The sequence below is a fragment of the Juglans regia genome, chromosome 5 (assembly GCF_001411555.2).
Source record: "Juglans regia cultivar Chandler chromosome 5, Walnut 2.0, whole genome shotgun sequence".
Taxonomy (NCBI): domain Eukaryota; kingdom Viridiplantae; phylum Streptophyta; class Magnoliopsida; order Fagales; family Juglandaceae; genus Juglans; species Juglans regia.
In genome coordinates, this window is record NC_049905.1 from 12,496,702 (window position 1) to 12,521,701 (window position 25,000).

Sequence of the window (25,000 nt, forward strand, 5' to 3'; positions counted from 1 at the left end):
ATATATACTATAATATATCAAATGAACCGGACCGGAACCGGTAAAACCTGAAGTACCAGTTTAGGAGTGTAACCGGTGCAGTAACGGTTCTTTAAATCCCAAAACCGGTATAAACCAGTTTGGTTATAAAATATGTTCAAAACTGGACCAAACCGGACCGATTACACCACTATATACACATGATTAAAATATTTCTAATTAAGGTGCAACCTTAATGAAAGGGTGGATGAGGAGAGATGTAATTGTATACCAGCAAGATACCCACCTCACGAGGGGCGTGATTCAAGGCCAGTGCGAATACTAATAGCCTGTGTAATAAAGGCGGGATCTTAAAGTCAAGTTGGAGGAAGGGCCTTGCCAATTAATCTCTAAGAATGTCGACTGAGTTAGAGGAAACACGCGCAAAAGGCAACAACTAGTGAGCCTGGAGGCCCTTTCCTCCCAAGGCTGAGAGCGGCCCATCAAGGAGAACCTTGCGATCCGATATGGCCATTCAACCATGTCCTAGCTGGGTACATTCCATAAGGACCAACACCATCAAGATGGGCCAATGCCTCCCTGCTGACTTGGTTAATGGTTAAGTCATATCGGAATGTCCCCCCATATCCCATACCCAAGAGAGGTTGGTTGTTGCAATAAATGCACCGAAGTACCCTCTCAAGGGATATGTCCACGTCAGGCTGTGATTGTCAGAGGCCCAAGTGGGGTTACCGCATTCAATGCTGTGATGTGCCTCTTTTGAGAGCATGCTACTGTCAAACTACCAATGGAATGAAGGTCTACCCCAATCCTTGGGCAATATATAGGAAAGGGGAGGAAAGTCCAAAAAATGTAATCTTTCATTTATTTCATAATCTACATAGAGAAAATAATCAAACTCAACTAATTGAAGCATCGAAGGTGCTCCCCACCTAAACCCTAAGCCATTATTTTCTCTTTCTGGCTGTAGGTTGCAAGTAATAGTTGTAGGTGTGCAAAACACATCTTCAATAGTTGGTGTCGTTTGTGGGAACGGTATACTGCAACATGCCTTTCGTATGCTTGCGATGATGCGCTCCTAGACAACTAGCGATCAGGAAACGACTACTATGGATGAGCAAGCAAACAACATGATGGAGAGGAGATTTGCAAAGATGGAAGAGATGTTGAGGAAAGTGATGTTGGAAATGGAGACTCTGCAAAGAGAGAACGAGTCTTTGAGACGTCGAGACGTAGGGTCTAGAGGAGGTGTATCGCTGAACCATGAAGAGCAAAATGGAGAAGAGTCATAGAGTGAGGGTGGGCCAATCCCGAACGATGAGGAGAAAAAAAAAATGCTCGATGACCTACGCGACCTCATGGACAAATACGAGGAGATGGGCCAGGAAAATAGGTGCATTGTAATTTATGGATAGCATGCTCAGTAGCATGGATCTGCCATATAGTGCGGCGATCATGATGCTCCTACTTCTCTCAAAGTTTAAAGTCCTTCATATCAAATTATACAATGGATCAAAAGACCTTGTTGAACATTTGGAAAAGTTGAAGGCCCACGTGACGTTGCATGAGTTTCTAGGAGAGGCATGGACCTTCTCATTAACCCTCAAAGGAGTAGTTAGAGGATGGTTTAAGGTTTTGTAGCCATGCTCGATTGAAAGCTTTGAAGGATTGGGCATACAGTTCTTGACCCAATTTATAGCAAGCAGAGAAGGAAGGTGAGTAGTCTCATACCCCCTTACCGTGACACAAAAAGATGATGAAAGTGTGAAGGCGTACCTTTCGAGGTACAATAAAGAATGCATGACAATGGATGAATAAGACAAAAAGATCATGCTCGTAGTACTTCTAGGAGGAATTTGATCCAAGAGTCCTTTTATGACAAAATTGGCAAGGAGAACACCAACAACGTTGCACGTGTTCATGGATAGGGTGGATGACTATGTTAATGCGGAAGATACTTTAAAGACATTGATCAACCTAAGTAAATCTGAAGTGGAGTAGGCGGATAGAAATTGAAAGATGGGAAGAGTGGCAAAGGTCCCGAGAAGGATAAGGTGAGGAAAAGCCAATACGAGATAATGAAAGAGGGAAATGCCCTTTTTAGAGGCCAGAGATCGAGGGCAACACATTCAAGCTTGAGTGTGCAGGTAGAAAGTGAGGGACGACCATGAAGGAATAAGGACTGAGATGCAGACAAGAGAGATGCTCGTCGTTATTGCACCTACCACAAAATGGAGGGATATAGGATGGAAGATTGCCACAACCTCAAGCGAAGAATAGAGGCCATATGAGAAAGCAGGGAACTAGATAGACTGGTCGCCCAACATGAGTTGCCACCAAGACAATTAGTGAACAGCTAGCGAGAATGATCCAGGTATCCACGAAGAAGAGAGAGCCCAAAGTAGAAGAGGACCACGCGAGGCAATGCTAGGGACAATCTTCACCATAGTCCGATCATAAATAACACACCCCTTGGTGAAATTCGAACCATAGTGGGAGTGTTTGCTAGAGGCGACTCCATCTCCTCTAGTAGGAAGGCATATATATGCCCGAAGGGCAAGGTACGAATACATGTTTACCCTGGAGAGGCAGCTCAAGCAGAGGAGGACTCAGAGGACCGTTGCCATCTCCTTTGGCGATTAAGATTGCGAAGGTGTGCAATACCCATACTATGACTCTTTGGTGGTAACTTTTTTGATCACCAACTACACCACTTGAAGAATTCTAAGAGACAATGGGAGTTCGGCTGACGTCCTATTTTGGAATGCTATCAGAAAGATGGGAATCGACCCAGTAGGCTACATCCATCACCAACTCCATTGAAAGGCTTATCGGGAGAGACAATCCAACCCTTGGATGCCATTACGTTGCCTGTATCCGCGATTATAGGATCATGCATTGCAACAACCACTACATATTTGTTGGTTGTTAAAGCCTGCTTTTCATAAAACACAATCATTGGATGCTCAACTTTGAACAATCTGAAGGCTGCCACCTCAACCTATCATTTGAAGATGAAGTTTCCAATAGAGGCAGGCAATGGGGAAGTCCATGGTGAACAAGTGTTGGCAAGGGAATGCTATGTGTAGGAACTCAAGAGTCGGGTGGGGTTGGGGGGGGGGGGGGGGGGGGGAAGGTGTACGCACAATGGAGACATCCGGCTCGAGTGAAGTTTTCCCTCCTCCACTAACCAAGCTCATCTAACGAGGGATCACAGCATAGGATGAGTAGGACTTGAAGCAAAGAGAGGCCGACGAATCCTTGTAGGAGGAAAGGTGTCTGGCATCATGTTGGCACCCAAGGACTCAAGGAACTGGAAGAAATCGGGGCTTGGGAGCAAGATCTTCAACTTCAAGGACTTCAAGTCCATTTCCGGCTGCTCCAACAAGAAGTCCTTCAACATCTAAAGACCAAGATTATATCTAGCCCCTCATGCTCAATTGCAAACTTGGAGGGTGCCCAAATTTGCGGTGAAAGGCAAAAACCTCCTTTTGAGAAGAACTTTATTCAGTCTTAAACTCACTGACCAGCTGCTCAAACTTGTCAAGCTTCCTTTGCACAGTCTCTGTGACATTGCTAAGTTGGAAGTACTGTTCGTTATTCTCTTTGTGCTCTGCCCTAATGGTCTTAACTCGAGCCTTCATCTAGGCCATCTTGCTATGAGTGGTATCAAAATCTAACTAAAGACTTTGACGGGAACTTTCTACTTGGACAATCCTCTCTGCATACTCATCATGAAGACGCTCAAAATCCAGTTATTCCTCCAAAAGATTAGCCTCATGGGTGCGCCGCTCTGCTCGCTCCTAGACTCTCCACAACTCTCGATGGAGGTCAGCCAACTCATTCTGCAAGGCGGTAATATCAATCTCTTGGAAGTGAGAATGAGATTTCATTTACAAGTAGGTTGCTTCCCATTCTTCCTTCGCAGCCACTACCTTGGAAACAGCTTGGCTAGCCTTCTCTATGAAGGAATGGGAAGAAAAAACCTGCTCCTCCAAGTGGGCTTGGCGGCAAACGACCCAAGCAATTAACGATTGTGCCCCCTGTGACATACAATGATGGTTAGGAAACAACGTAAAAGGAAACACATGGTAAAAAGAAAGAAGCCTATCTACGAAGGGAAAAGTTCGAGTTCAAGCACGATTTGATGAAGGGATGAATCTGCAAAGTCATCAACTAGTGGGTAGATGTTGAAGGCCCTGGTTGAGAAAGGCTTCATGATCCTGAGGAATTGGGCTTCTCACCAATAAGATTGAGCAACAGATCATGTGCTTGCCAAAGATGACCTGGCAGAGAAGCTGTAGGAAGGGCAAATTTGGAAACCATGCCCTACGTAATCATGAGCCAACCCTCCACCCACCTATCACGATCCTCCCTAGTCTTGCTAAGGAAGGAGTCGGAAGAAGGAACCCCCCTCTAATGGAAATGGCGATGAAAGTTCCCCATTGTACGATAAAGTACTAATCGGTGATGATGGGATGGAAGCTTTTCCCCCATCGGACTCAATGTTTGAATGACTGCCCATGGATAGGGTCTAAAGCCCAAAGGAAAAGTTTGAAGTTCCCCAGCCATAAATTATAGATGGAACCAAGGAAGGGGTATTGAAGGTGGCCTCCAAAGCTAAGGAAGGGATATTGATGACGACCTCCCAAACCGAGAAAGGGGTATTGATAGCAGCCTCAACGCCCCCAGATAGGGAGCGGTGAGCAGTAGGGGTATGTCCATCCTCGTCTTCTTCTCGAACTTCAATGGCTTCACTTGATGTCGAAGATGGCATCCCAAATTTCTCAAATAGTACCTCAGGAAAAGAACCTTGGAAGTCGTTTGGGATAGTCACAAAAAACTCAGGGTCCAACCCTGAATTAATGTCTTCCTCCCTCTGGTTAAGAGTCTCTGTGATAGGAACCAAGGTGGGTCTACTCTTAAAGATCATTTGCAAGTTCCAGATGGGCCAATTACAAGATCAAGGGCTAAGAAGATCAAGGAAGCAATGCAAGGATTGATGCAATCCACTTGAGATGAAGCCAGCAAGAGCCCAACACTCAATATGTTTATGAAAGAAGAAGAACCAGTTTTGATCCACTTGATTCAACCTGTGAAAGACATGACTTAGAGATATGACCTATTGTTATTGGAGGCTTCCAATTTTTTTAAATGATTTATTTTGTTAGTTTAGAATAAGTGGGCTTGAAGATGCTAGGCCCACATGTTTTATTTCTTATGAACTAAGTTTTTTGGGAAGGCCTTGTATTTTGGCCAAGGGCTTATTTGGAAAGTTACTTTTTAGGAACTAGGGTTTCATCAATTTATTGTAGGGTTACTGTAGCTGCGCGTACTGTAGCCAGTATTGTTCATCAAGGGTCATTTTGGGTAAAAGTGGCTTTATTTTGGCTAGGGTTTTGATTAGGTTTGGGTTTAAAAACTCTTTGTAGCCTCATTTGAAGAGTTAGACAATATTGAATTTTATTTGTGAGTTGAGTTTTCTCCTCTTGTTCTTGATTGAACTCTTGAACTTATCAAAGGTAAATCACAACCTTTGTGGCGTTCCTCGTTTGTCACAAAAAACTCAGGGTCCAACCCTGAATTAATGTCTTCCTCCCTCTGGTTAAGAGTCTTTGTCAAATGGTTAAGACTTGATTGCGGTGGCTGAACTGGCACTCAGTCACCAAGTGGGGAAGAGGTGCACGACTGTGGTTGCCTAGTCTCCCCTTGTGAGCTAGCAGTGCCGCGAGCCCCATCAGAGTCATGGGCACCAACATGCTTTGTACAATTTCCCCCCTCCCCCCCACATCTTTTCTCCAAAGGAACGAAGGCAGCGTCCTTTGTCCATAAGGTAGATGTGTTTCCTCTAAGTTGAAGGAATGGTGGTCGATGAACTGCGATCAGTCCGAAGAGACCAAGAAGTGATCTATGTTCTCTCTAATAAGAAGCCAGTCAGACCAAATTGCATCAAGGTTTTCCTAAACCCATAAATAAACAAGGTTCATATAGCCTTTCTCCCTTATGGAGAAGGTCATATTAAAGTCACATCCATTTGGAGCATGGCTCCACAAAGCTCTAAGCGGAAATTCATGGTGATCTGATTCATTCACTGGAAACTCCCAACCGGGGTTGGACACGAAGAATAACTTCCTGTACCAAACCTTAACATGGGAGAAGTAAGACTCCAAGTGCACCACCCTATAACCCGTCCCTGAACAAAAACTACATTGGTTCCTATCCCGTTTTCGGATGTCGTGGGTGTAAACAAATTACTTAGCTGTAAGATCTGGATGCATATCACCCATAGGCTCTAAAGTCGACCGCCATGCCACACATCATGACAACAAGATTCTCCAAGCATTAGGAAGGAATTGGGATGGAGCTCAACCCAGACAGCCCAAGACATAGTGAACAGGGCCAAAAAAAGGGAGCCATAGCCCCATAAGAAACATATTGATATATAGAGCCACATGCTCTAAAAAACCCTCTAAATTGACTATACCGTGATGAGTGACAGGCGAAATCATGCCAATGGAGTCTAGAATCCCGTACAAGTATCTTGCTGAATCAAAGTCCGCCTGGGGAGTACTAGTAGACCAATAATGTCGCCAAACCCATCTAGAGTTGCAAGAATGTGTAGAGCGAGAGCCTTGACCACCAAAGCGAGAAGCATTACGAGGAGCCATCGAATACGAGAGGGGGCAGTGAGGGTTCCAAAAAAGCAAGAACAATCGCAAAAGGAAAGTGCAAGGTGAGACAAAAAAGTAGTGCATAGGGAAGAAGCATACGGGTTTAAAGGAGAATGGCAGCGATTGAGAAATGATGGCCTAAACCAAAGAGGAAGCTACACGTGTCAACTGTAGCGAAGGTAAGTTGCACAAATCCTGCAAAACTTGCTACGTGAAGGGACATGAAGAAAACAAATTGATGGGCGTTGCTCAATACAAGGAAACCAATCATGACAGGGGTGAGAAATGTTAGAACTCTCCGAGGCAACACGCTTAAAAAAGAAAAAAAAAGAAAAGGGAGGGATGGAAGAAAAGGAGAGATTGAGATTCCCATTGCACATGTGTGACAGGTATTCACGAGGTCACTGCTAGGCCCAATATTCACCTCATGAAATGAGTTGGACCTTCTAGTAAGAAATAATGTTAGATGAAGCCCATGGGCCTTGTTGCTGAACATAGGCTGGAAGTGCAACGGACACGCCATCACAAAAGCATTTTTTTGTGCATACATGCATGATGAAAGCATTTATAGTTAAGGTACAACCTTAATGGAAGGGTGGATGAAGAGGATATTATGTATTTCATCAAGATACCCACCTCACGAGTGGCATAATTCAAGGCCGGTGTGAATACTTACAGCTCGCGTAATAAAAGTAGAATTGTAAAGTCAAGTTAGAGGAAGGACCTTGCCAAGATGAGCCAACTAATCCCTAAAAATGCCAACTTAGTTAGAGAAAATATGTGCAAAAGGTAAGAGATGGCGGGCTTGGAGGACCTTTCCTCCCAAGGTTGAGAACTACCCATCAAGGAGAACCCTGCGGACCGATATGGCCACTCGGCCATGTCCCAGCAGAGTACGACCCATAAGAATCATCACCATCAAGATGGGCCGTCTCTATTAATTTGGTTAATGATTAAGTCAGATCGGGATGACCCCCCATACCCCATACCAGGAGAGGTTACCGCATTAAATGCACCGAAGCGCCCTCTCAAGGGACATGCCCATATGAGGCCATGATGGTCAAAGGTCCAGGAGTGTTACTACATTCAATACTGCGATGTGTCTCCTTAGAGGGTGTGCTGCAATCAGACTTCGAAGAGAAGGAAGGTCTACGCTGACCCTTGGGCAATACATAGGAAATAGGAGGAAAGCCTAAAAAGGTAATCTTTCATTTCTTTCAAAATATACATAGAGAAAATAACCGAATTTAGGCATTAGAGGCTCCTCCCCGCCTAAGTCCCAAGCCATTATTTTCTCTTTTGGATTGCAGATTGCAAGTAACGGTTGTAGGTGTGCGAAACACGTCTTCAACAATACCCATAGAGACATGTTTTAGAAAAATGATCCCTTAAGGTTTTAAGCTTTTATCCCAATTTGTGTACTTCAAGTTGGAGAAGGATAAGAGTTATGACATTAGACTAGGCAATGTTTTAGCCATATTTGCATTTTAGTTAAACTATTGAAAATCTATCTCACGTTCGTTGTATTAGCCATTGTCCTTTCTGTAAGAATACAATATTATTTTTTCATTATTTTTTATATTCAATTTTCAATGGTCATACTTTTTAGTGATAAATTACACTCAATTTTTTCTTTTAATTATGTAGTATATAAAATAAAAATACAAGAGAAAGTGAAATATTGATTTTATTTTTTTCCTGTATTTTATCTAGCATCTAGTTGAGATGTTGGAGTTCCTCTTGATCAAGAGTTTAGAAAGTGAAACCAAAAAACACAAAAGTTGAGGAAGATAACGAGAGAGGTGCTCAGAGAGAAAAGTAACAAAATCCGCCTACAACCTCAAGAAAATGGAAATAACGCTCGTAACCAAAGAGATAAAATAAGAATATTATATTATTTACCTAAGTTACACTTCTCAACAAATATGTTGAACCAGTATGGTTAAAGACAAGTGTACCTATTCAATACCTTTTCCAATATAAAAATGCAGTTAACTTAGGTGGTTTTTATGACTTGTTAAAATCGGGTCTAAGCATGATGGTATGATAAATGGCCAAATGCAAGCTAGGTGAATTTTTTATGTAATTAGGTTCGACCAAGAGAGGTTTGTGTACTAGATGTGAGATTTTGTAAATTCTAAGCCCATAAATGGCCTTAGATGAAATTTACATGAGGTCAGTAAATTTTAGTATGTTTTGGGGCCCGTTTATAATTTTCATAAGTTTAGGGGCTAATTTGCAATTTCCCAAATGTTAAGAGGTAATTTTACAAATTAAGTCTAAAGTTAGTAAGTTCTGTTTTTATGAGGATTAAGTGAGAATTTCTATCCTTAGAACGTTTCTCTTTTTAGCCTACGCTACGCTTACTTTACACATGGATCTCTGTAAGTTAGCTTCTAACTTATTTGTGGTAATTTTATGTATGTAAGGAGGTAAGGTTCATTAATTATATTCATGTTTTATTTATGCTTATTTAATTTCCTTATATTATGCCATGCCATTTTATTTTAAATATCTGATACTTGTATATATGTTACATGCCATGTCATAAGCATACAAGTATGTCACGAAGATATTTCCAAGTCATGCATAAGTTGGTTTATTTTATCACGACCCCAAATGTTAGGATGATGGATTATCCTAGTTGAATTTCCATATCCACTCTAGAGTGATTAAAATGGAGTGGAATCTCCTGGAATTGAAAAAGTACCGTCAATTAGGATTCAAATGGGTTTGATTAAATTGGATTCCAAAGCAAAGTCAGGCACCCAACACGGTGGTGCCAAAAATATGCTATAAGTACAAGCTATGAAGATATAGTCACAGCTAGTGCAAGGACTTGTGGTGAGGTGGTGCAGTACCGGCAGGAGCACGGTTTGCTGGGAGCCATGGAGCGTCAATTATCAAGTAACCAAACATGTTTAAAAATGAATGTTTTATGCTCACACAAGCAAGCATGCCATGCACATGTTGAGTTATATGATGTCTCTATGTTATGTTTTCATAAGCAAGTCCATGTTCATCATGCATACATGTTATGTTTACTATCATACATGCTTATTTATACTATTGGTAGCTTATGAGCATACTTGCTTAGATTTGTAAAAATCTCACTGTGGTAGTCTCAACGACTATTCTCTCTAAAATGGTAGAAGCTGTAATAGAGACTGATGGAGCCAAACTGGACAAGGCTAAGAATGGTGTGGCCAAAGCCGATTGATACCGAGTTCATGAAGATAACTTAGGTGAATTTTTGGCCAACTAGAACATATGGTTATTCCAATTCCATTACTTTAAGAACATGAAGTAAACTATTTTTTTTGTAGTATTAAATACCCAACAAATGTTATAAATTTTTTTTCTTGCAGTGTGTATCTTACTCCTATTTGATGTCCTTTAAAGTTAAATAAAAATTTGAGATGATCTTAATCTTTTGAGGCATATGCGTAAACCTTTTATTGATCTAAGGAGTGATTGGATTGTCTAAAATTCTTATATGAACTCTAAAGCTTAGAATGAGAGACATATATAAATAGATATATATATATATATATATATATATATATATCTATACATAAAGTAAGCACCATAACATTATTTTATTTTGCAGTTGTGCATTTAATGTTGTGCAAAAAATTTACTTGGAAAACTATAAATATTGTGGTGTGCTGAGTCTATTTTTCTTTCTTTTTTGAATAAATGAGTCTATTTTTTCTTGCACTCTAGGTCCTAGATCAATTAAAAGATAACTGGTAACATGTACCTTGACATCTTATTTCGTTTGGTGTAGAGATATCGAATGGACTACTTAAGTAGTTTTTATTATTAAACTACTGTTACACTTTAATAACTAGAACTTATGACTGCTTATCGTCAATTATTCGTAATGATCTTTAGATACTTGTGAACACGTATGCCAAATATGTTTGCTTTGGTACATCAAGGAGTGAAATATTTTTAGATAAAAAATTTAGGTGTGTTGGGTGATCACATGTAGCATGATGGGAAGATGATTTATCAAGATCAATCTTAGATTTCTTGATTTGATTAAGGCTCCGTTTGGATAGTGAGATGAGATGAGGCATTTTTAAATTGAAAGTTGAACGTTGAATAAAATATTGTTAGAATATTATTTTTTAATATTATCATTGTTTTAAGATTTGAAAAAGTTGAATTGTTTATTATATTTTGTGTGAAAATTTAAAAAAGTTGTAATAATAAAATGAGATGAAACCGTTTCTATATCCAAATGGGGCCTAAGACGATGAAAATATCCTTTAAGTTTAATTTAATAGAATTGGATATTCAGAATCTCTAACCAAAGCAAAATAATAATTATTCATGACTAGAACATTCTAAAATATTCAATTGATTAAATTAAGGACTTGGGGATGAAAAGGTGATGAATTTAAAACGGTAGTTATATAGACTTAAATTTATCACGGATATTACTATGAAGGGATTATTTACCTATATATTACGAGTCACATAAAATATACAAAAATAAATAGAAAATGCTAATCTGTCCTATGATTTTATCCTCTCATTTTAACCGTTTGTATTAATAATTAAGAAATTAATTATTATTATTATTATTATTTTTAAAATTTGCACTAAGGGCCACGCAGCTATACACGCTCAGCGGCCCATTAGCAGCAGGGCCCAAAAGAAATATTAGTCGAATAAGTTGAAAGTAATGGTAACTTAAAGAGGATTGCTATAGCCACAAAGAGATTATATAAAAATAATCATACAAACTGACGTAGTTTTATGTGATCCATTAGATCTACTTTATAATAAAAGTAATTTTACAATCTGACAAACCACGTAAAACCACATCAATTTGTAAAATTATTTTTATGTAATTCATTTGTAACTAAATCATTTCTCTAACTTAAAATATATCATGAGAAGACGGTTTATTTTGAGCTAATAAGAGCTAGTTTAGTTTCCCTTTTGGTTACTCTGTAGCTATCGTATAGGGTGGTATTTGAGTCAAATGTTGATCAAAGCCCAAAATCCATTGAAGGACTTGGGTGGGCCGGAGTTTGAAGCCCATTAGATAAATTTTGATTTAATTAATCTCCAATTAGTTCTATTCCTTGATTTGGTGTTGCCGAAATGTGGTGAGAAGTTTCTGGTGGTAGGCCAAGGTAGATTTCGGATACCGTGGAGTTTTTGTACTTCGTGAGAAGTATAGATTAGGCCAAGTTTGGAAGTTTTATTTTACTATTATCCTATTGCAAAATAATCCGAAAGTGTTACGTATTACTGCTTGGTTGTTATGCTTTTTAATGTCGTATCCAAACTATTATTGTAACAGTCCAAGGAATTTCCAAGCTACATCTACGTCTATATTATAAAAAATTAGTTAATGATATAATTGGAATCCGATTAGAACTATTATAAATAGAAGAAATTTATTTTTTAAATAATGTGAAATCTCCTATACCCCTTGCCCAAATCACTTGGTATGGGATATCACAATTAATCTTTATCAAGTACACTCTTTCACTCTAACTATGGCATTTAAAATAAACAAGTCAAGGAGATGACAATGTATCTTGATGGTCAAGGAACGTGAAAAATCTTTATCGTCAATTTTAACGATGTAAGATTTAAAATGTGGTAATTTTAAATCTTATTATTATATTTTTTTTTAATTTTCATACAAAATATAATAAAAAATTCAACCATTTCAAATCTCAAAATAATAATAATATTAAAAAATATTATTCTAACAATATTTTATCATCTCAACTCAACTCAACATCCAAACGCAACCTTAAAAGAACATTTTGAATAAGACTGTTCAACTGGGCAGGGTTTTTTCCCGGCCCGGTCCGGAACCCGGAAAACCAGGTTCCGGTTCCGAGTTCCGACCTAGATCAAATCTGGGCTGAAACTCGGGTTGAAAAATCCGGACCTTTTCGGCCCAAATAAAGGTTACAAACCCGGTACCTGGGTCTTTTTACACTAAGGAAAACCCCCCGAATCTGTCTCTCTCTCTCTCTCTCTCTCTCTCTCTCTATACGCTTGCAAGAAAGTAAAACCCTAAGTCCGTGCCTCCTTGCCGTGACCCCATTGTCGCCGCCGCCTCTTCTTCACTGCATCTTCGTCGCCGCATTAGATTTCTATCTCTATCTATTCGTGAGTAAAACTCTATGTCTGTGAGTCTGCTCTCTCTCTCTCTCTCTCTCTCTCTCTCCCTCTCCCTCTCTCTATCTCTATCTCTATCTCTATCTCCCTCTCTCTCTCTCTCTCCATTGGATTTCTTGGTTTGGCTTTCCAAGAGAGAAAAGTATTGAACAGATTTGGATTTGGGTTTGGATTTCTGGGTTTCTTTGTGATCTGATCTGGGTTTGGGTTGAAAATTATTTGATATGATCTGATCTGGGTTTAAATTGTTCAAAAGGTTCTCAAATATAATTCAAAGCTTTAGATTAGGCAGTTTTGTAAGTGACAATACCTCATCAGCATGCAGTTTCCTCAATTGAAGAATCTATTCATAGGCTTCATTCATTCTTTTGTGTGCTAGTGTCAATTGCTTCTGCAAGTATTTCACATTTTTTTCTATTTTCTTCAATTCTCTCTCAACAGGCTTTGCACTAGCCCTTAGTGGTAATACTATTTCTTTCCTTATTCCAGCTTATCTAATTCCGTAGCAATAAGCTGTAATTAGGAAAAATGACTTGTTTTCTCAATAGGTGTATGCTGTTTGTGTTGGGTTAATCCAATACTAGAAAATAAATGAAAATTAAATTTCCCAAGAGATATTGAGAAAACATTGAATTGCACAAGTCTAACCAGTGTTCTGCAAGCCTGCAGCAATACCCTTCATGGTCAAGATGAGGGTATCCTCAAGACCAGGGGCATAGTCACTTGTTGGGTTCAGCTTCACAAGTTCATCAGAAAACTATGTTCATAGCAATTTATATTTTGTAATTAGTAAAAATTTTGTTTTTTCAAGTTCTCTAGTTTCTCATGATGTGCAGATGCAATTAGTAAACACTTTAAGGACACAAAAGTAGCTGAATAGATGGCAGTTTCAAACTTTCAATTAAAGCATTTTGTAATTTTCATATATTATAATTGTGTTTTGTAATGTAATGTAATTTAATTTAACATTTTTAATGTTTTTAGTATCATCTGTTTGAACACTCTTAATTTTGAATGTCATTTCACATATTTCATTAAAAAAAAAAAGCATTATAAGTGGTCATTAAAATTGGTTAGAGTCTATTTCTTTTGTTTCCACTAACTAAAAAATTGCAAACTGTTTTTTTTAATATTATTTGCCCCATCTCCATTATATTGAAAGTCATATTTATTTTCAATCCATTATAGAAAAACATGTTTTGGCATAAGTTCTCAACTTCCATCCTCCAAAAAGATAAACAAAAATAAAATATTAAACAGCACATGAATTCTTTATAACTAAATGCTCACCCCTAAACCCGCATAAATATCTCTTATACATGCAATGTATGCCAAACCAGTTTCTTCCCTTGCGCAGCCATGACTTTATGGCGATCATTGATGGATCTGAAGCCTGCCCACCTAAGTTCTTGAGTGCAAAACAAGGGCAAACCACCGCTCTTGTGAACCCAAAATTTGGTATCTGGCATAACAAAGATCTATACTTGTTGAGTTGGCTGAATTCAACTCTCTTAGACAGTGTTTTGTCCTCTGCTTTTGGACTTAACACATCAAGGCAAGTTTGAGATCATTTAGCATCTCTGTTTGCCATAACACTCACGTTCTCTTGTTAGCCACTTGAAGAGACAATTGCAAACTCTTCATCAAGGGTCACAAAACTGAACTGATTATATACAGTGCGCCAATACCATTTCAGAGCAACTTGCAACCGTTGGCAAACTTGTGGAGGATGATGACTTAATATTTTATATCATCAACGTTTTAAGCTACAGGTTTCACTCTTTTATAACTTCATATTCCTTTGCATCTTTTGACACCTGTTTTGCATTTCCTGATTTTCAATGTGAACTGTTAAACTATATATGAACTAATGATCTCCAACCATAAGCAAGTTAATGATGCAGAACCTAGCAGTTTCGCCCTCTACTCACAAGAGCCCAACTATAATGGCTCACAAGAGCCCAACTATAATGGCTCCAAGTTTAAGAAACCTCCATGGTCTTCAAGGAACCAGCAGCAGTCCAAGCCTAAGCAATATTAACATAGTTCCTCTCCTCTTAAGGTTCTCGATCCTCTCAAAACGCTGGTGGACAATCCTTTGTGACCAACAAGGATCCTTGCCAAATTTTTGGCAAAAATGGATACCAAGCCTTACACTGTTTTAATAGAATTGACCTTGCTTATCAAAGATACCACCCTCCTTCACAACTAGCTTCCATGGCTGCCAATACCAACACCAAACTAGAAGAACAAACATGGCTTGTTGATAATGGAGCTAATCAACACATCACAGCTGATATGGAAAATCTTGTGATCAATGAACCTTATACAATCACAGTCAGGAATGAGTTTGGTATGTCCATTACTCACACTGGTTCTTCCTTTTTTAAGACTCCCTCTTGCACACTTGCAATTAAAGATGTTTTGAGATGTCCCACTGCATCTGCTAACCTTTTGTCTATAAACAAATCCTGTCATGATAATAATTGTAATAGCCCAGCAGAAATTCAGTGGATGAATTTATTTGGGCTTTAGGAATATCGTGATAAACTCGAAAATGTCATATGAATCGAGCAATCGCTTGAGTTTTAGTCTGTTATCTTATTAGTTCTTACCCACTTTGGTGACAAAAAAACGATTTTATTTATTTGAAGTACTTAAGAGTATAGGAATGAGAAATAGTTTACGCCATTAGTCACATATGAATATTTATTTCACGGCGCAATAAAACGATTTTCGTTTTCTGGATGATAACTGTTCAAAAATGTATTTTGGCTTATTTGAGGAACTTACGAGTCAAAATTCGCGAAATTGCACTTCTATTCTATAGGATTATTTAGGGTTTTATGGTGCAAAGTTATTTTCACCATTTTCAGAGTGAATAGTAACATCAGTGATAGCACGCAGTCTAGTTGTTCGATGTGGGTTGTCCAAATTAGTCTAGAGAACCTTTATTTAGACACATGTCAATATCTTAGCCACACTTGATGAATAGTATAGGGCACTTGGCACCAAAGGAACCATGAGATGGAAATGTGAAGGAAATGAAGAAAAATCAAGCATTGTGATCATGCATCCTAAGTCAAACACTATTCCATCCAACTATTCATTTTTGTGCCAAACTAAAGATGGTTTCAACCCTAGTGAAATCTCAAATATTTGAAGTCCAATTCAAACCCCAAAACCTCGGTGAAACTTGAAACCCAAAACAGTTACCTTAAACCCTAAATGTGGCTGGTTTTAGCTTAGTGTTTAATCACTTGAATAAATCACTTCCACATGTAATTAACTATTCAAATTCATCTCATTACACCCTTATCCATTCTTTTATACCATAGTATTTTCTAGGGGTGGGCAGTAGGGCCCCGCCCCCGCTGCCCCGCATAGAGATGGCCTAGCAGGGGCGGGGGGCAGGATGACCCCAGCGGGGCCCTGCCCTGCCCTGCCCCGGCCCTCGCCCCCGCTCCACATATAAAAAATTTATTTATTTATATATATATAAATAAATATATTGTATATAGATATATACAATTTATTAAAGACTTCAAATTATATTCAAGTCATTGGATTGCCTTGGCCTCCTAGGCCAACCTTTATATAGGAGGCCAAGGCAATACAATAGTCATCTTTAAGCAATGTGAGATTTACTACTAAGTCTCACATTGTTTAAGGATGACTATTATATTGCCTTGGCCTCCTATATAAAGGTTGGTATAGGATACCAAATCAATCCAAACTCTAACTCAAGTGAGTTTAAGTTTTTTTTATATTTATAAATTTTAATTTATTATTTAGATTATATTATAATTTGGGTCTAAAAAAATATTTTTAGACCAAAATTTTTTTTAAACACAATATGGTGCCTAGGTAAGGGGCGGGGCGGATGAGATTTTTTCCCCCGCCCCCCGGCACCTAGGCGGTGGCCGGGGGAAATACCCCCAAACCCCGCATGGTGGGGGCGGGGTGCGGGGGAGGGGGAGGGTACCCCCCGCCTCGCACCATGCGGGTATTAGGCATGCGGGGGCGGGGTGCGGGGGAGGGTACCCCCCGCCTCGCACCATGCGGGTATTAGGGGTGTAACTGGTCCGGTCCGGTCCGGTTTTGGATAAAATCTAGGACCAAACCAGTATGTACTAGTTTTGTATTTTTTAAAACCGATTACGCACCGGTTACCCTCCTAAACCGGTACTTCCGGTTTCCGGTCCGGTCCGGTCCGATTTTTCGGTTTTTTTAAAATGTAAATTTCACAATTTTTCATTAAAAATTTGTTTATAAAAAAAAATTAATTTAAAAAAAACTGTTTTATACTTTTATTAATATATTAGACTATTGGTATAGTTATAAGTTATATATTAGTATTAGTTATAAACTTTTAGTGATTTAGTATTAACATTTTATGTAATAATTTATAAATTATAATAAGAAATTATTTCATATATGAATATATATGTTATATATAAAATTTCACATAAAAATTTATAATTATACATTATATATAAACCTTATATATATTAATATTTAATATATATATAAAATATTTTGTATAAAACTTATATATAAAAATATTATTTTTTATTTTTTTTAATCAACCGGTCCGGTCCGGTCCGGTCCAAAAAATCCCGGAACCGGCTGGTTTTTACGTTTTAAAAACCGGTTCCGGACCAGACCGGTTTAAAACCGGTAAAACCGGTCCGGTTCGGTCAGGTCCGGTCCGGTTTTCCGATTTGAATTTACACCCCTAGCGGATATCATCCCTAGTATTTTCAATGGGCCAATAAAAATTGTATTTGGGCTTGTTAGAAACCGAAACCACAAACCAAGCCCTATTGAAACCCCAAGTGAGGCCCAATCAGTTTTGGCCCATTTAAAAGCTCCACCTATGCAAGGATTATTGAGAAAGTTTCTCCACTACCATGAGTGTACTTTCACTACCCAAGTCAACCCAAAATAGTGGTTGATGGGAGGGCAATCAACCACCTCACCACCACCCCATCACACAGTAGCTCGAAGGCTGAAAACTATTTGTTGTAATCCATAGTTTTGCCCATGGTTTTAACTGACACAACACATCACCAAATGGTCACTCTAACATCACCTCTCATCCCTCCAGCAGTATATGGGTCTTCCATGGTTTGTCCCTTGGGGTTTTGTCACTTTTGATTCACTTTCTTGAAGAGAACTTAAGGAGAAACTTTAGAAAATGTTTCTATGCTTTCTAGCTTGAATTAGTCAAAGCCTTTTAAGTAGATTCACACAAACCTCTATTCACTGAGTCTAGTTTCTATTGGTATATTGTTTGTGATTTTTCGTGGACATTTGTTTGGTGAACAGTCTGTTTAATCATACAAAGGTCATATTAGGCGATAATCTGGACAATGTGTGATTCTATGGTATTTTTTTTGAAGTTCTTGGCAAGATCTTGGTCCGAGTTTTTTATGGTTTAAATTTAACAAGTTTAAATGCAAGTTTGATGTGGATTTGTAACATGTTGAAAGTTTTTAATAGGAGTTTTGTATGAATCTAGAAAGTTGGATACTGTAGCTGCAAAAATAGTTTCTGTTTGAAGAAACCTTGGATCTTTTGTTATGAAAGCTTGCTTCTATGGTCTTAATATTTACATATGTTGGGCGTTCTTAGAGTTGATTTGAAGAAGGATAGATGAAGAACATCAAAAGTTGTTTTTTGATGTAAAAAAAAAAAAAAAATGATATTTTGGCATGAAGGAAATTTTGATTTTTATGATACTTATTTTATTAATGTCCTAGCATGATATTAAAGCATAGGATATGATTTTTTTATGTTGCATGATTCGGTTTTTGCACGAAAGTTTGAGTTTGAAAGAATTGCAAGAAAAATCAAGGATTTTAGCATTTGTATGTTTCGGCCTATGATTGGTTCTTATAGCTATATTGTATTTAAATTTTTTCTAATTAGATATTTGAATTTAGGATAAAATTTACATGGTAAGTTTTGGAGTTAAGATACGAAACCCTTAAATTAGGGGCAAATTGGTCATTTCTCACATATAGAGGGGTAACATGGTAATTTTCCATGAGTTAGTGATTTTATATTTCTAAATATGTTAGTGAGTAGTTTCTAACATTTAGAAATATCTCATTATAGTTTTCGTTATTTCATTCTTTATTAGGTTATGCTACAATTGTTGTAAGTTAGCCTCTAATTTATTCTTAGGATATTTGTGTATATATGGTGGTAAGGAACCATCATTCATATTGGTTAGGTTTGATATATATATACATGTAAAGGTACGTCATGTCATGTTTTATTTCAAGTATGAAACTTTCTATTACATGTTATATGATGTCATTCCATGTTTAACAGTTGCACGCCATGTTATGTCATGCTGTTAGTCATACTTACATGTCACATGATGCCATTTGTCATTTTCCAATCATGTCACGAGTTTGGAGTTCATCATGAAAAACAATATTTTCCAGTCAATTGAGTCTTTTACATTTATCACGACCTTAAGTCCTAGGATGGGGGCAATATCCTAGTGGAAATCCATTGTAGTGTTTAAATTGGTGTGAAATTTTCTAGGTTGATAAAGTATTGTCAACAGGTTTTGAATGAGGCCTATGTAACTAGTCTCCAGAGGGAAGTTAGGCACCAACACTAATGGTGCCAACCACAGTTCATGTCCATGTTATACACACTCGAGCAGATGTAAATACCTGTTACGGAATGCGTACATTACGTACTCACAGTAGGTGCAAACAACAGTGGTGTGATGCATATGTTAACGTACTCACAGCTGGTACAGATACATGTGATGTGATGCCATATTGGCAAGGGCCACGCTCAAGGGGACTTGTGTAGCATCCACATGTCATCTCTAATTAATTGTTTATTTATGAACAAGATTCCAAGTTCATGTGCAAGTTCAGGTTCAAGTCTCAATTTCATTTTCAATTTTCATGTCACATTATTTCACATACAATTCAAGTTCAGTCAATTTAGTTCAATTCATGTCAAGTCCAGTTATGTCAGCACATGTCATGTTGTCTGTCAAGTCACGTCAAATTTATTCATGTTCACATTAGCATTCATGTTCTTACTGTCATGCATACATTCTTACACTGTAAGTTTAAGTTAATTGTTAACTTACTGAAATTTGTAATAAAATTTCACTTCGTAGTCCCAACTACCATACCCCCAGAATGGTAGATCATGTGTCAGGATAAGGAGATGTGACAGAGGGTCGACTAGGCAGCAAGGCAACGACGTGGAGGTTATCGCTTCGATGCTCCATTTTAACGATAGGTTTTTGGCTACCTTGGCCAAGTTGCGCGAGCTACTCGATGAGATGACCTATTAGTTATATTAGTCTTTGCATGTACTTAAGGAGCGCTATCTCTAGTACTCTTGATGTTATAGAACTTTTGGACATACATTGTAACTTTTGGTTGTCAATTATTGTATATTATGAAGCTTGTATATGCTAATTTAGGATATGTTATATCTTATGCATAGTATTGCTCAAGAAAAAAAAATTATCTGCTGTGAATATTACATATTGTTAGATGCATTATATCTTTATTTGTCATGAACGGTGATAGGTAACCTTGTGTTGCAGGTTCCGACGCTCTAGAATTTGTCACATCCTCAACGGAATCTGGCGGCATGACAATAATTGTTGGTTTATATTAACCTCCAACTTTTTCTGTTGTGAAGGATAATCATACTAGGCGGATTCCTTTACAAGGGTCAAGTAGAGATGGCTTGTACCCCATCAAATTTCGACTCCAAATCAATAAAACTAGATCTTACATAGCTTTCCTAGGCATTCTCAATCCTCCATTTGGCACTTCCGTTTAGGCTACCCCTCAGTTCAAGTTCTTAAATTGTTAAAGAATAATTCTCATCTTCCAATAAAAGTTTCACTTGACAATGGTTTTGTTTGTGTATCATGCCGAATGGCCAAAAGTAAATGTCTCCAATTTCCATCTTCGACTTGAGTCACTAAAGTTTCCCTTGAATTGGTCCATTCTAATTTATGGATATCCTCTGTTGTTTCCTTGAATGGTTATAGATATTATGTTATCTTTATTGATGACTACACTCGGTTCTCTTGGATTTATCCCTTGCATAAAAGATAAGATACCTTCTCTTGTTTTGTTAAATTTAAATGGATTGTTGAAAACTACTTGAAAAACAAAATCAAATCATTTCAAATTGATGGTGGTGGAGAGTTTCTTTCCAATAGTTTTTGAGAATTTTTTGAAACAAAGGGTATCTTACGTAGAGTCTCTTGCCCATATATTCAACAAAATGGTCTTGCTAAAAGAAAACACATGCACCTTGTTGAAACTGGACTCACTTTGCTTGCTCACTCCAATGCATTTTTACATGGCACTCTAGAAAAGAAAGTATTTATGGAGCAACCACTTGGATTCATAGTTACTCAATTTCCAGACTTTGTTTGTGTGACGCCCCCAAATTCCTCTGGGGATCGGACGGACATTTGAAGCATCAAGACATGCAACACAAGGTTACCTGCCCCCCCTGCGTTCATGACATATAAGATGCAATATTCCTAAAATGCATCTAGCATTATGCAATATTTGCAGCGGATAATTTTTTTCTTTAGCAATACTATGCACTAAACCAAAATATCCCAAATACTTAAAACATACTTCATACATAATGACGTACTAAACAACTGAGATCACAACACTAGTCCAAAATGATTGTGATCAAAAGAGTGTTGGAGATTGAACGCCACAAATACAAGTAGTAATGAGGGAACTACTGTACTACCATCTACGTCACACCATCGCTTAGTCGATCATTTCCAGTTGGTCGATTCCCGATTTTCCTTCAAATCCTGTAATAAGATCTACCATTCGGGGGGAATGGTAGTTGGGACTACCACAGTGAGATTTGATTACAAATCTTAGTAAGTTAACAAAAAACTTTCACACAAGTTAATGATGCATGCATGGCAGTAAAAGCATGAATGCACAATCAAAGTCAATAGTAAACATAACATTTCCTGGCATAACATGACATGAAATAATAAGCATAACATAACTTGACATAACATGGCATGAGCTGACATAATTTGAACTGAAACTGAAACTTAGCTTGACGTGACATGACATGTACGTGAACTTAAAACATAACATGGACTTGAAACATAGCATGAGCGTGACCTTAAAACATAACATGGACTTGAAACATAGCATGATCGTGAACATGCATAATTTGAACATGAACTTGAACATAATATGAACCTGAGCATTACATAACATAAATGTGAACTTGGAACATAACGTGAACGTGAACATAACATAACATAACATGAACTTGAAACATATTCTTGTCTCATGGGGTCACCATGATAGAGTAGTCTTATCTCATGGGGTTACCATGATTGCTTAATCTTATCTTATGGGATTACCATGATTGCTTGAACTTAAACTTGAACATAACATAACGTGAACTTGAAACATGACTTTAATGTGAAACACATGAATTTGAAATCTTATTCAGTAGACTTAATTAATAAAGTGACCATACGGGTGCTACACAGGTTCCTTTGAGCCTTGTGTCCATGCCGATTACCACATCACATCACATGTGTCTATACCAACTGTGAGTGCGTTAATATGTACTCCACAATTGTTGTGGCCCCACGTATTCTACGTGTCACAATTGCTGTGTCTCATGTAGTGTATGCTCCACAGTTGTTGTGGCCCCATGACTTATTTATTTGTGCCACACTTGCTGTGGAAACACGTAACATAAAGTGTGGCTCTATCGGCGTTAGTGTCTGGCGCGCTCTGGTGACCAGTTAATTAGGCCCCATTTGCAACCTGTTGACTGTACTTCGTCAACCAAGGTTATTTCACACCTATTTAGACACTCCAGCATGAACAAAGGAGTTCCACTAGAATATTACTCTATCCTAGCGCTTAGGGTCGTGATTGATATGAATAACTTAATTGCCATACATGACATTTCGTAACGTGACGTGCCATGAACATGACATAAAAGATAGAAGTTCTGACATAGCATAACGTGACATGATCGTAAGACGACAGACATGACATACTTTGAGACATAAATATAACAGACAACATTTCATAACATGGCATACATATATGAACAGACAACATTTCATAACATGGCGTAATATATGACAGTGAATATTATGTGACTTGAAATACATGTAACATATGGCATACTTAACTTAACATGACATACTTGCAATGTATAGTAATACGTGACAAAATATCCTGTGTAACAGATGAATAATTTATGACAAAATAAATTCTGTGTAACAGATAAATATGTAATGACTTGACACGGTACATATGATAACATGCATACATACACTTTAGTTCCCTTACTTATCACTCATATACATTAAACTGATAGTAAGTTAAAAGCTAACTTACCTCGTCTTCGCGCTTCTAGACAAAACTCAAGTGTGATCACGAGAAACTGAAAGTCGTGATTTCTACATATTAGAACTTAATCCCTAACAATTAGGAATATGGAAAAATATCAACTTAGAGTAAAATTACCATTTTACCCTCTACATGTTGAAAAATGACCATTTTACCCCTAACTTAAGGATTTTGCATCCTAACTCCAAAAATCACCAAAATCTACATACCTTATGTAAATTTTGTCCTAAGCTCAAATATCAACTCAAAAAATTTTAAAACTAAACACAACATTTAAAACTCTATAGGGCCGAAACTTACAAAGGCTATTTCCTTTGATTTTTTTGTTGTAATTCTTTCAAATTTCAAAACTCAAGGTTAAACCAAAATTTTTCTTCTACTATACTCATAATATATTCTTAAGAATAATCATGTTTTGAATCATGAACAAAAGTCATCAAAATCACTAAAACCATACTTGAACTTTTTGGTTTCTCTTCTAAGTTCAAAACAGATTTTTGTTTCTAACTTGTTTTGATCAACCTCTTGATCCATGACTTATATAGATGTGATCTTCAAACCAAAACATCACATGGTTTAAAAGTGTCCTAAAAGAGATCCAAGCTTCAAACTCAAGATCACATGGTTAAACATCAACCAAAACTTAAATTTAGCCAAGAACATCATCACTTTGGCCTAACCGAATGTCTCAGTGCATAAAATTTCATATCTTCCAAAATAATATCAAATATTTTCAAAATAACATTCTAACATGTATATAAGAGGTTTAGGATCTTCCAATAAAAATATCAAAGCCATTGGAATAAGATTAAACCATAAAAGATTTAAACTTTCTCAAAATAGAAACTGTTTTTCCTTTTCCAGTTTCTAAGTTTCTAGATCTAAGAAAATATTTCACCAAAACTTTTAATAATTCAAAAAATCCTCAACCAATAATCATATACACATGTTAACAAAGTACTCTATAAAAATTTCAGACCAAGATCTATTCATTAGCTTGGTCAAAAACTCCAAAATATAACACACTCTCCAGTTTATCGCCTAGAATGACCTTTCTGGGGTCTAAACAACTTTTGACTAATCAAATTATCTACAAATGGAATGAATAAGGTATCCACATAAACTAGACTCCAAACTAAACAACTTTCACGAAGGAAAATGTGCGAGAAAGCACTTACAAAAGCTTCGAAATAGGCATTCAAAAGAGGTAAGAAAAACTATCCGAGAGTGTCTTTTGTGTTCTATGAAGGAAAAGTGTAAAGGAGAGTTGTTTTTCGTGGGAAGTAGATTGGAGAGCCTCTTAAAAAAGTTATGGAAAGTGATAGGACTGAAATGAAGCTTGAGTGTTGCCCTTTTCTTCTCATAAAAATCAGTCCATGATCTTTTCTCAAGGTGGAGTGTAAGAGTGAAAGAGTGAGGTGGCCCTTTGGCTTTGTATTTCAAGAACCTTCTAAACCCTTCTTTGTAAAGATCTGGCCGGCCGAGTGGGGCTGCAAAACTTAGCCATGAAGCAATGCTAATGGTGACCAATTTCGGGGGCCTTAATGGGCCTAAACCTAATAGGCCTAAATTTTGGGGTTTTAAGAGGGTTTGGGTTGCTATCAAGCCCATATCCAATATCACTTGGCTCAATCAATTTTTCAAGATTGAGAAGGTTGGATAATGATGTTCTAACACATATTTGAAGGATTAATAGCATGTGGAAGTGATTTAATCAAGTGATTAAACACAATGCTAGAAATCGGATTAGAAAGG